General features: G+C 49.1%; 1 protein-coding gene across 3 annotated transcripts in view; it reads left to right on the top strand.

The window, feature by feature from the left end:
* LOC110306813 (hippocalcin-like protein 1) overlaps window positions 1-10,639 on the top strand; it is a 146,733-nt gene that overhangs the window by 77,920 nt on the left and 58,174 nt on the right. Inside the window, exon 2 of one of the 3 annotated variants that reach the window (XM_021178930.2) lies at window positions 1,735-1,820. The exons of 1 other annotated variant lie outside the window; for it this stretch is intronic. The gene's annotated coding sequence lies outside the window, so the exon portion shown is untranslated. Of the gene's footprint in view, window positions 1-1,734; window positions 1,821-9,337; window positions 9,577-10,639 lie in introns of those variants that run through there. One more of the 3 variants, XM_029484918.1, reaches the window with a different exon arrangement.

The following is a 10,639-nucleotide window of genomic DNA, read 5'->3' on the forward strand; positions in this document are numbered from 1 at the left end:
AAGCCAGTAAAGAACATCCCTCCATGGCCTCTGCATCAGCTCCTGCTTCCTGACCTGCTTGAGTTCCAGTCCTGACTTCCTTGGTGATGAACAGCAGCATGGAAGTGTAAGCCAAATAAACCCTTTCCTCCCCAACTTGCTTCTTGATCATGGTGTTTGTGCAGGAATAGAAACCCTGACTAAGACACACACATACACATATATGCACCACACATACACTACATACACACTCACATACACACACATACCACATACATTCACACATATATACCACACCTACATACCTACACATACTACATACTTACATTCACACACATGCACACACACATACACCACACATACACATGCACACACACCATATACATACATCCACACACATCTCCCTTTTTTATTCTGGTTCATTTTGCTTGACAATGATTTCCAGTTCCTTCTGTTTCTGTGCAAGTATCATGATTTCACTTTTCTTCCTGACTGCATGAAACCATGTCATGTGTACCCTGTGATCAATTTGGTTAACAAGAATGAATGCATAAAGCAGGGCCTGGGCTGAGGAATTTGCACTGTGGGTGTTCCACTTTGCCAAGAGTGACATGGCATGTCCCAGAGTCTCTTCTCCCTCAGTGAGCCCCTTGGAGCATGGCTCTTGACCAAGGTTGTGGGGAAGGCAGGATGAGGAAATCAGTAGCTGACATTGTTTGTATACCTACTTGCCTGGTGATTTCTGCTACAACCACCAGGTTGTGTGTCTGATGACCTTCCACAGGTTCCACCATCTGCCTGCACTTTGACCCCATGAGTGTCAAATCAGAACTCCTGGAACCTATTGAATCTGGGGGCTTTGAAACACTTTGAGAAAATATGGACAAGGTGGAGCACGGGGTATCTGAGGTCAGTGAAGCTGGTCTGTATACAATGTAGAAGACATGCATCTGTGAACCCAGAACATGCAGCTCAAAGCATGAATGCTGTGTAGGCTGTAGACTGAGTGAGGACAATGATTGTCCATGCTACAGATGCCCCATTCTGGTGGAGGGTGTTGACCAGCTGGGCCCAGGGAATGTTTCTGTGCCTCTCTCTCTCTCAGTTCTCTATGAATCTAAAACTGCCCTGAAATAAAGTCTGTTAAAAATACATATGGGACCCAAGGAGCTGAAGGGGTTTGCAGCCCCATAGGTAGATCAACAATATGAACTAACTAGAACCCCGAGAGTTCCCTGGGACTAAACCACCAACCAAAAAGAAACCCATGGCTCCAGCTGCATATGTAGCAGAGGATGGCCTAGTCAGTCATCAATAGGAGGAGAGGCCCTTGGTCCTGTGATGGTGCTATGTCCCAGTATTGGGGAATGCTTGGGCCAGAAAGCAGGAGTGTGTGGGTTGGGAAGCATAGGGAGCAGGGGAAGTGATTGGTGATTTTCGAAGGGGAAACCAGGAAAAGGGTTTAATAAAAAATACATATGAGAACTGGCAGGGTGGCTCCGTGCTTAAGAGTTCTTACTGTTCTTTGAGCAGACCCTAGTTCAGTTCCTCCTGTGTTGAGAGGATCACAATCACTGGTAACTCCAGCTCTGGGGGATTGGGTGCCCTCTTCAGGCCTCCACGGGCACCTGTACTAACGTGCATATTCCCACCCTAATGTGCACACACACGCAGTTTTTCTTGGGGCAAGTGAAGGGATGTTGTGAGCTCACCCAGATGCCAGTGCCCCATGTGACCTGTGGTCTTCTTTCCCAGGGGCATGGTCTAGCAGCTTATCAAGCCTGTGCATCATCCCCCAGCGGTTCTGATCCTGCTCTGCTTTGGCCTCCATTTGGCTGTAGGTAAGTCAACGTGAGGCCAATAGGCCTGCAGAGCATTAGGACTGTGGATGGAAGGGGTGGCATTTGCAGAGACTGTGGGGGCAGTTTCTTCAGTGAACTCAGAGGACAGGTCAAGAAACTGAGGCTGAGAGGTAAGAAGAACCCTGTAAGTACCAGGATGAGCCAGGCCTACTTAATCATGAGGACAGCATCACCACCATTGTTTCAGAGCTTGTGCATGTGTCATGGTTCTTTCTAATCCAAATGGCTGCTCCCTCAAGAGGTCTGCAAGATGCAGAGGCAAATGTCAAGTGGTACTTCTGTCCCTGGTTCTGGTAAATGCAGCTAGTTCCCTAGAGACTTAGACCAGCAGTTCCCAGCAGACCTGGGAGTGGCTGGGTCTCCCTCCCCCCTTCCCCCCTCCCCCCAGCCCCAGCCACCCAAGCTCCTACAGCATTCATAGAGGGAATTTCATGGCACAGGGTGTCCTCAGGACTTCTGTGGGTGGAGTTCCTTTCTGGCCTTCATCTCCTGGAGGGAGAGGATATCTCCTGCTGCCTTTTTCTTCACTCCCCCACATTCCATAGACACTCTGTCCAGGTTGTCAGTGAGTCTGAAGGAGATACCCAGAAAGAAGCCCTTGTGTTCGGAAAGAGGGTCTTTGGGTCCCCTCAATCAAAAATAGACACAATGGAATATGGTGTGCACTGCTGGGGCTAAAGAGAGCAGTTCCTGAGTCTATATGACTGAATGTCACCTGCATACATGCCTCCAGGCCCAGGGTCCTCGACTCCAGATGCCATCCATGCACAAGTGTATGGTAGGGTCCATTCAAGCCTGGAAACTGATGTCTGGAAGCTGGAGCAGACAAAGAGGTCAGAGGAGTACAAGTTCTAGCCTATAGTGTCTCTTCTCATCCTGAGGCCCTTGGATGTTTGGTGTACACCCAGTGACTCCTCAGTAGCCACACACACCTGGGCACTGAATGAGGAGAGTCTGGGTCAGATAGTTCTTCCTTATCTGAGGTCAGCACTTTGCCATGGTGTCAGAGGTCAGAGGATGATCAGTAGAAAGATCCCTCTGAAGATGGGCACCTCCTTCAGTCCCACCCACCTGCCTGTGGATGAAAGCGTGTACAAGTCTGGGGCACAGCCTTGCTGCCAGCTGTCTACCTTGGCAGGCAGTATGGCTGTGCTTAGCATGTATCGAGAATATGCTCTGTCCCCAGTGAGTTTGAGGGCTCTGGCTTCTAATGGCAAAGAAAAGCAAAGTAAAGCCTGGGCCTTGAACTCATTATAATATTGGNAAAAGTAAAGCTGGAGAGAGGTTAGGCTTAGAAGGTTGTGTGTAGAGGCTTCCCTTTTCATCAAAGTATTCCAGGAGGTAAGAGATGTGAGCTCGGAGAGAGCCTGAAGAAGGTGTGGGAGCAAAGGCCCAGGGGCAGCCGTAGGGATGGAGACAGAAGCAGCGGATATCTGTGTGGCCAGAGAGGATTGGAGGATGGTTCAGGCAGATAGGGGTGCAATGAGTCATAGCCTGCAGCTCAGAGCTCAGGGTGTACTGAATGACAGCTCTGGGGTTGTAGATAATGACCTCTGTTTAGGTCCCAAAGATCATCCGTGTTGCACAGAAAGGGTTCTTTGGTTAACAGCTTCTTCTAGAACAGCGGCTTTCAACCTGTAGTTCATGACCCCCTTACGGGTCACAAATCAGCTATCCTGCATATCAGATATTTACATTATGATTCATAATAGTAACAAAACTACTGTATGAATTGGCAATGAAAATAATTGTATGATTGGGGTCACCACAACATGAGGAGTTGTATTAAATAGTCACAGCATTAGGAAGAATAAGAACCACTGGCTCTAGAGTATTCTGGGTTAATGGCTGGAGATTGGGTGTGCTATAGGAGAGAGTAGTTTAGCTGACCCACTCTGTAATGATCCCTACCTAGAGATGACCAGCGTGAAAACCCTAGGTAACATCTCAGGCAGCAGGCCGCCTTTCCTGGAGTAGATTCCGGTGGGGAGTGTCCTGGTCAGAGGGTAGGGCGGGAAATCTTTCCTGTGTTAAAAGTCGGGGCTTATTTTTAGGACAACAATGACTTGGCAGTATCAATGTCCTCTCTAACTTTATCTCGGGAGGTTGTGCCTGGAGAACAGTGTTGACAGCTGTGAGAACACACACAGCTACAGTGCACTCGGCCTTCTGGTCCACAGTAGAATTCTCAGAGGGATGGGAACCAGTGTCCTCACAGGCTGTTGGGAAAACCTACCCCATCCCCTCTCTTGATACTTGCTTTAGCTCAGATTCAGTGTGAGCTGATGCCCTGGGCCACTGGTCAGCAAAGTCAGCCTGGATCTTGGCTAGTTGGAGAACAATTTAACTGCTAGTCACCTGGGTTCCGTGACCCTAGCAGGGACTCCTTTGAGAGCTTGTCCATTCCTGTGAGCAAGAACTCTCTCAACCAGAGCTGAGCCAGCTCAGATGCTTCCCACCTAGATCCTGGACTCTCACCAGGTGGGGTCCATGTCAATCCTTTTCTTCCCTTTCCCATGGCTCACCCTGAATACAAGTTCCTGAATTCCTGAAATAACCCAGATTTCCAATTTCTCTCTAGTTGATCTTTTGAATACTCTTGGACTTCCCTGACCCAGTATGTCAACTTTCAGGCTAGAAATACTGAGGACACATGAGACCCTTAACAAATGTTTCACTGTAGGCAATTGCTGGGGTCTCCAGGTCTCCAGAAAGCCCGCTCTTTGGCTGGAGTTAATACTATGGCTTAGAAAGGATGGACTGAGGGCTTGGGATACATAGCTCAGTTGGCAGAGTTTATCTAGCATGCATGAAGTTCTGGGTTCCATCCTTAGCATGAACTGGTACACACACACACACACACACACACACACACACACACACACCTGTAATCCTAGCACTTAGGAGATGAAATCAGGAGTATCAGAAATTTAAAATCAGCCTCAGCAACACTGCATGTTAGAGGCCTGTTTAGGAAAACTGAGGCCCTGTTTAACAAAAAAGGAGCAGGGGTTGGTAGGGCAGGCTGGACCAGATTCTACAGAGTGGTACAGAAGCATGGGCAAGGACAGTGCCTGTGGGCTGCAGAGCCACTGTCAATGGCTGGGTCTTCAGGGATCTAAGGAGTGCCCAGGCAGCCCGTTTCCTCCCTCCCTAACTTCCTTCCTCCTATAAAACAATTACTGTGGCCTTCCTGTGTCTGTTAATTGGTCATGAGATCAGTCCCAGCTGTGCCCTGGGGAACTGGAAACCAGCCTGTGTGCCCTGGGGATGAGTGAAAGGGGAGCAGTTGGTTCATCTTGAAACTCAACCTCTGTGTCCTTACTCTCTGCCCACCAGCTGCCTGGACACTGTATTTGGCAGAATGGGCACAGGCTCTATGTAGAAGGAAAGGACCCAGGCCTCTCTTGTGCAGCCAACAGTGAATATCTTACACAGCTTTGTATGCCCCTTGCTTTGCTCTGGGGGTTCACATAGTAGGTCTTCAATTAATGCTTGTTATTGGAGCTTTGCTTATTAGGTATTCAGTTAATGCCTGTCACTGGGGCTTCACATAGTAGGCACTCAGTTAATGCCTGTCACTGGAACTTCATAGTCAGGTTTCCGCATGGCTCCGAGAGGCTCCATGCGGAACCTGTGGCTTTTGGCCCTTTGATCGCAAGATTCAAAATGGCCAAAGGTAGCTTTTCTGAGCTTCCCACACCATTCCTCATAAACATGTTCCCACCTGGACTCAAGACTGTAGCTTCTGGGGTCACTGAGGGGCCATAGGCACATCCCACTCCCCTACCTAGCATTCTCTGCAAGGAAGGGAGGGAGTGATGATGGTTTAATGAGCATGACTTACTGTTCTTACTTCTTCCCAAAGACATTAGCCACGAGTCAAATAGCTTGTGAACAATTCCCTGGAGGTTTTCTTTTGAGCTTAAAGAAGAAGAAAAACACAAAACAAAACAAAACCCTAATTTGTGGAGTGGGTACAGAAGCTATACTTGCAGCCCCCAAATTCACAGGGGTCTCTTGCCCTGAGGACAGATCCCTGTGTTAATACATAGCTACCTCATCTAATATTTAAGGTGACATTTCTCTTGGTTGACTTCTGCCCAAGGCATATTATTAGAATGTGGCCGAAGCTCATTCACTGGGGGCACATGAATTCTATTGCTCCCGTTCACTGGGGACATCATTCAGTCAGGGACCTGGGCAAAATGTAGCTTTCTGCTGTCGACTGGGAGCAGTGAACCTACCAGCCAGGAGGGTGGGAAAAGAACATTAATGTCTCAGAGGGGAAAGAGCCCTCTCATGTACCATAGCAGACTGCTCTGTGGAGGAGTTGCATCTTAGAGCTGGGGTCTATCTGCTCAGGGCTGCAGCCTTTGGAGAAAGTATGTGCTTCAAGAAGTGCCCTCCCAGACCATCCTGAGGCTGGCAATGATCAGGATATCTGGGCTTGTGCAAGTGTTTGAATCTGTCATTACAAGTGGGTATAGATCCCAGGCCTTTACATCTGTTGCTTCAGGTTTTTATTCTGGTTTTCACCCAACTTGAACCAACCTTCAAGAAATGAATCTGAATTCCTTGGGTTTGATGGTATTTATTTCCTCTTTCTTTCCCTAGCCCTCCCTCTTCCCCACACCCTACATTCATCCATTTCTCCATCCCTCTCTTACTGTTCCTTACCATCCCAGACTGCTCCATGTTGTTCTGCTCCAGCCTACACTGTTCTGTTATTGTTGAGTAGTAGTGTGGGTTGTGAGTCCTTCATCGTTCCCCTTAGTGTGCCTGGAGAGGTAAGAGACCCAGAGTTGGGTAGCAGAAACAGGCTTACTGACAGTGGTCTCCCCTAAAATCTGAGCCTATGAGCTCTTGAAACTTAGCAGCTGTGAGGGGCCCCTGAGTCTGGCCCTATGAACTGTCACTCCCACCCCCAGGTAGGTGTACCCCAGGTAACACATGTCTGCACTCTCTCTGTTTTATAGTGACTCGCCTCTGAGCACACTGAGGCTTCCTCTGAGCATCCCTCTTCCCTGTCCACCAGTCAGCATCTTCTCCATCTGCCCAAGGTTAGGGTCATTCGCTCAGCACATCTTCAGGTCAAGTCCATGCATACTTGGTAAAGGTGGCTAGATGAATGAATGAGCAAAGGACTCGTATTCCTGTGTGTAAGAATAGCGAGCTCCCAGTGGGGATATCTTCCAGGTCCTATGTGGTGCTCTGAGGAGTCCTCCTCCTAACAGCTCTTCCTCCTGGGTTATCACTGGGGCCAGGAGGGATGGGAGCCTCTGAGTAGTCAGTGAGGTAACACATCTCTGTGTTGGGAGAGGGGTGTTGGTGTGTGTGTGTGTGTGTGTCTGTAAACTTTACAACGTGTATGGTATGAAGTGTGAGTCACTGCCTGAGAGTCCCTATCCCTCACATTCCTATTCCTAAGCAGTAGGCATGGACTTCCCAGGATACCTGCTGCCATGAGAGAAGGGGCCTTCCTCCTCCTGAAACTCCATCCCTGTGTCTAGCAAGCCCTTGGTGCTTGGGCCCCTGTACTAGACCTGCCCCTCAGCAACAGGAGCCTCTGAGGTCCCTGCCCTGATGTTTTCCTGGCTACATCCTTCCTTCCCTCCCCTCATTTCCTCTTTGAAGTACAGGAGTTAGCATGTCACTGGCCCCACCCCAGGGAGGCATCCAGATCACAGTGACCCCAGGCTCTCTGCCAGCACAGGACACAGTTTTTAATGCCACTGCACTAGGTGTGACCTGCAAGAGAAGCTTTTCAGGTCAGTGGCTTCCCTCCTCACAGGGTGCTGTACTCAGATGGAGCTCATTGAGGAAGCCTGTGGTCTTTCACAGTAAAAGTCCTCCANTGTCCCCACTGAGCATTTGCCTGGTGGTTCAGTTTGTCTCTGTCTCCTCATAGCTTCTGTTTCCCTTCCTTTCATAGAAATAGGCTGTAAACTCCACNCACAGNGACCTTCACTCTTGGTTTACAGCTAAGGAGACAGGACTCAGAGAAATCAAGGTAGCAAGAACATATGGCTAGAAGGGAAGGCTGTAGGCAGGGATTGACCTAGGGATCACCAAATCTGCATGTCCCATTGCAGCCTGACACAATAAACTGCAGTTCCTCTTAGAGAGGGACACATAGAGGCTCAGTCAGGACCAATGAGAGATATTCTACCCTGCTCTATGATAGGCCTGGCACAGCACCCTTGGGTTACTGCTGGACCCTCCCAGGAGAGTTGGGTGCTGGCCACTGGCCAGGGCAGTCTGAGTCATTGACCATGCAGAACCAGTCCTAGAGGCTCCATGCCATTCCCCTATCCACTGGGGAAAGGCCATTGCTGGCTTCTTGGCCTGCAGCATCAGAACAGAGTTGATATGAACTGTCATCCCAGTCAATCAGGAGCCCATCCATGTGTGAGTTGTTCCATAGCTGGCTCAGGGACCCCAAAGAACCTGCTGCATCCAGCCAGTGGCCAATATGCCAACCTGAGCCTGGGTGTTGAGCAGCAAGGAAGAGAAGCCTATTCTGACTCCATCCCACCAGGACTGATTGCACAAGACGTCCATCTGTAGAGGGACTGGGGGAACGAATTGGAGGCCTCTGCCCTCTCCTGCTTGCAGCAATGTCTTACATATCCTTCAAAAGAGCACTTAAGGCATGCTGTGCTCCAGTAATTTCAGCAGACTGAGGAGTGTCTTGAGTTCAAGGCTGGCCTGGGCTGAATAGAAAAACTCTATCATAGCCAGTTGCTAGTGGGGCACTGCTTTAATCCCAGTACTCAGGAGGCAGAGATAGATGGATTTGTGTGAGTTCCAGGTCAGCCTGGTCTACAGAGCAAGTTTCAGGACAGCCAGGGCTACACAGAGAAACCTTGTTTCAAAAAAAAAAGACTCTGTCACATGAAAACGGGAGGGGGAGGGAGAGGAGGGAGGATAGGCTGGAGTTGGCTACAACTGTTGGTAGAATGCTTGCCAAAGATTCACTGAAGTCTAAAGTCTATCCCTAAGTGCACCACAAAATGCATGCGGTGGTGCATGGCTCTAACCCCAGCCCTTGGGAAATCGAGGCAAGAGGATCAGGAGTTCAAGGTCATCGTCCTTTACATAATGAGTTTAGTGTCTAGCCTGGGATACATGAGACCCTGTCTCAAAACCACAGGGTGTGGACTCAGCCCACAGGAAGAAGACTGTATAACACAGGTGTCTGTTCCTCTGGCTCAGCCTTGAGCTTCTACTGTGAAGTCGAGCATTGATTGTGTCCTGAGATTTTTGACTTGCTAATTCCCTAAGATTTCCGTAAAGCTGGACATTAGGTGAGGAACGTGAGGGCCTGGATCTGCCCTGCCTTTCATGTCTTTCCTGCTATCCCCATTGCCAGTTCCTAGTCTGCTTGGGTTGGTCATCTTGGTTGTGCTCCATGTTAGCTGGCCCACCTCTGTCCCTGTGAGGATACTATCACTTCCTCATTGGGCAGCTGTTGAGTGCTGCAGGGCAGTGAGTTCTCCTTAGCTCTGGCCCTGGCACAAACCCACACATTGCTTTTTGTTTTCCCCTCCTCCACCACAGGGAACTAGCTGCTCAGATGTCCTGCTGGTCCCATACAGAAGCAGAGGCCTGTAAAAGGTCTGGTCTGGTGATGAGCATCTTTGATGATAATGACCTCTTGGGAAGGAACAAGAAGCCTTACTTGGGACCCCATAGCTGGATTGCTGTCCAAAAGGAGGGACATCAGCATCTGGCAAGTGAACAGCCCCTAGTGTGACACATTCCTTGTGTCTATTCTACTGTCACTATTGTGCCAGAATGGAGNTTTCTAGAAGACTAATTCACCCACAACCCTCACATTCCTTCCTGAGTCCCTAACCCTGGAGGTCACAAAGTGTTTGATCTTCCAGGATAGGAAGAGTCTCTTGGGCCTCATGCTGAGCCTCTGAAATGTCATGCAGCCCTGACTCACAGTTATAAACAGTGTGTGTACCCTGCCTTGTTTGGGGGCACTGTGCAGGTTCATGGTGGCAAACTTTAAATACAAAAATTCAGGGCCCCACAGTCTGAGAGGTGGAGTGTTCCCTGTGTGTAAGCATAAGGACCTGGGTTCAGATCCCCATCACCTGTGTAAAGTGCCACATATGTCCTTGTTGGCTGTGACCCTAGCACTGTGGGATAGAGACAACAGGAACCAATTCTAGGGTAGTTCTGGCCAGCTAGTCTAGACAAAATGGTGAATAGTACTCTCTGGGTTCAGAGAGAGGCCCTGACTCTAAAACAGGGGCAGGACTCTGAGGCCTGTAGACCTGGCTCTGAGCTTACAAACAACTACTACTGTTTCAGAGGACCTGAATTCAGTTCACAGCACCCACATCTGGCTCTGTGAGCCACCAGGAACTTCAGTTCAGAGCCCTGACTTCTTCCTGCCTCTCTAAGCACGTGGCATACATACATACAGACATACATGTGAATAGAAATTTTAAAAACTTTTTTAAAAAGAAAAAGATAGCTGGGCAGTGGTAGCACACACCTTCAATCCCAGCACTCAGGAGACAGAGGCAGGTAGGTCTCTGTGAGTTTGAGACCAGCCTGGTCTACAGAGTGAGTTCCAGGATAGCCAGGGCTACACAGAGAAACCCTGTCTTGGGAGAATGGCAGAGTAAAGAAAAGCAAAAAGAAGGAAAAAACATTCTCTTTTTATTTATTTATTTATTTATTTTTGATTTTTCGAGACAGGGTTTCTCTGTGTAGCCCTGGCTGTCCTGGCACTCACTTTGTATACCAGGCTGGCCTCGAACTCAGAAATCCGCCTG

This window comes from Mus caroli, chromosome 12 (assembly GCF_900094665.2).
Source record: "Mus caroli chromosome 12, CAROLI_EIJ_v1.1, whole genome shotgun sequence".
NCBI lineage: Eukaryota > Metazoa > Chordata > Mammalia > Rodentia > Muridae > Mus > Mus caroli.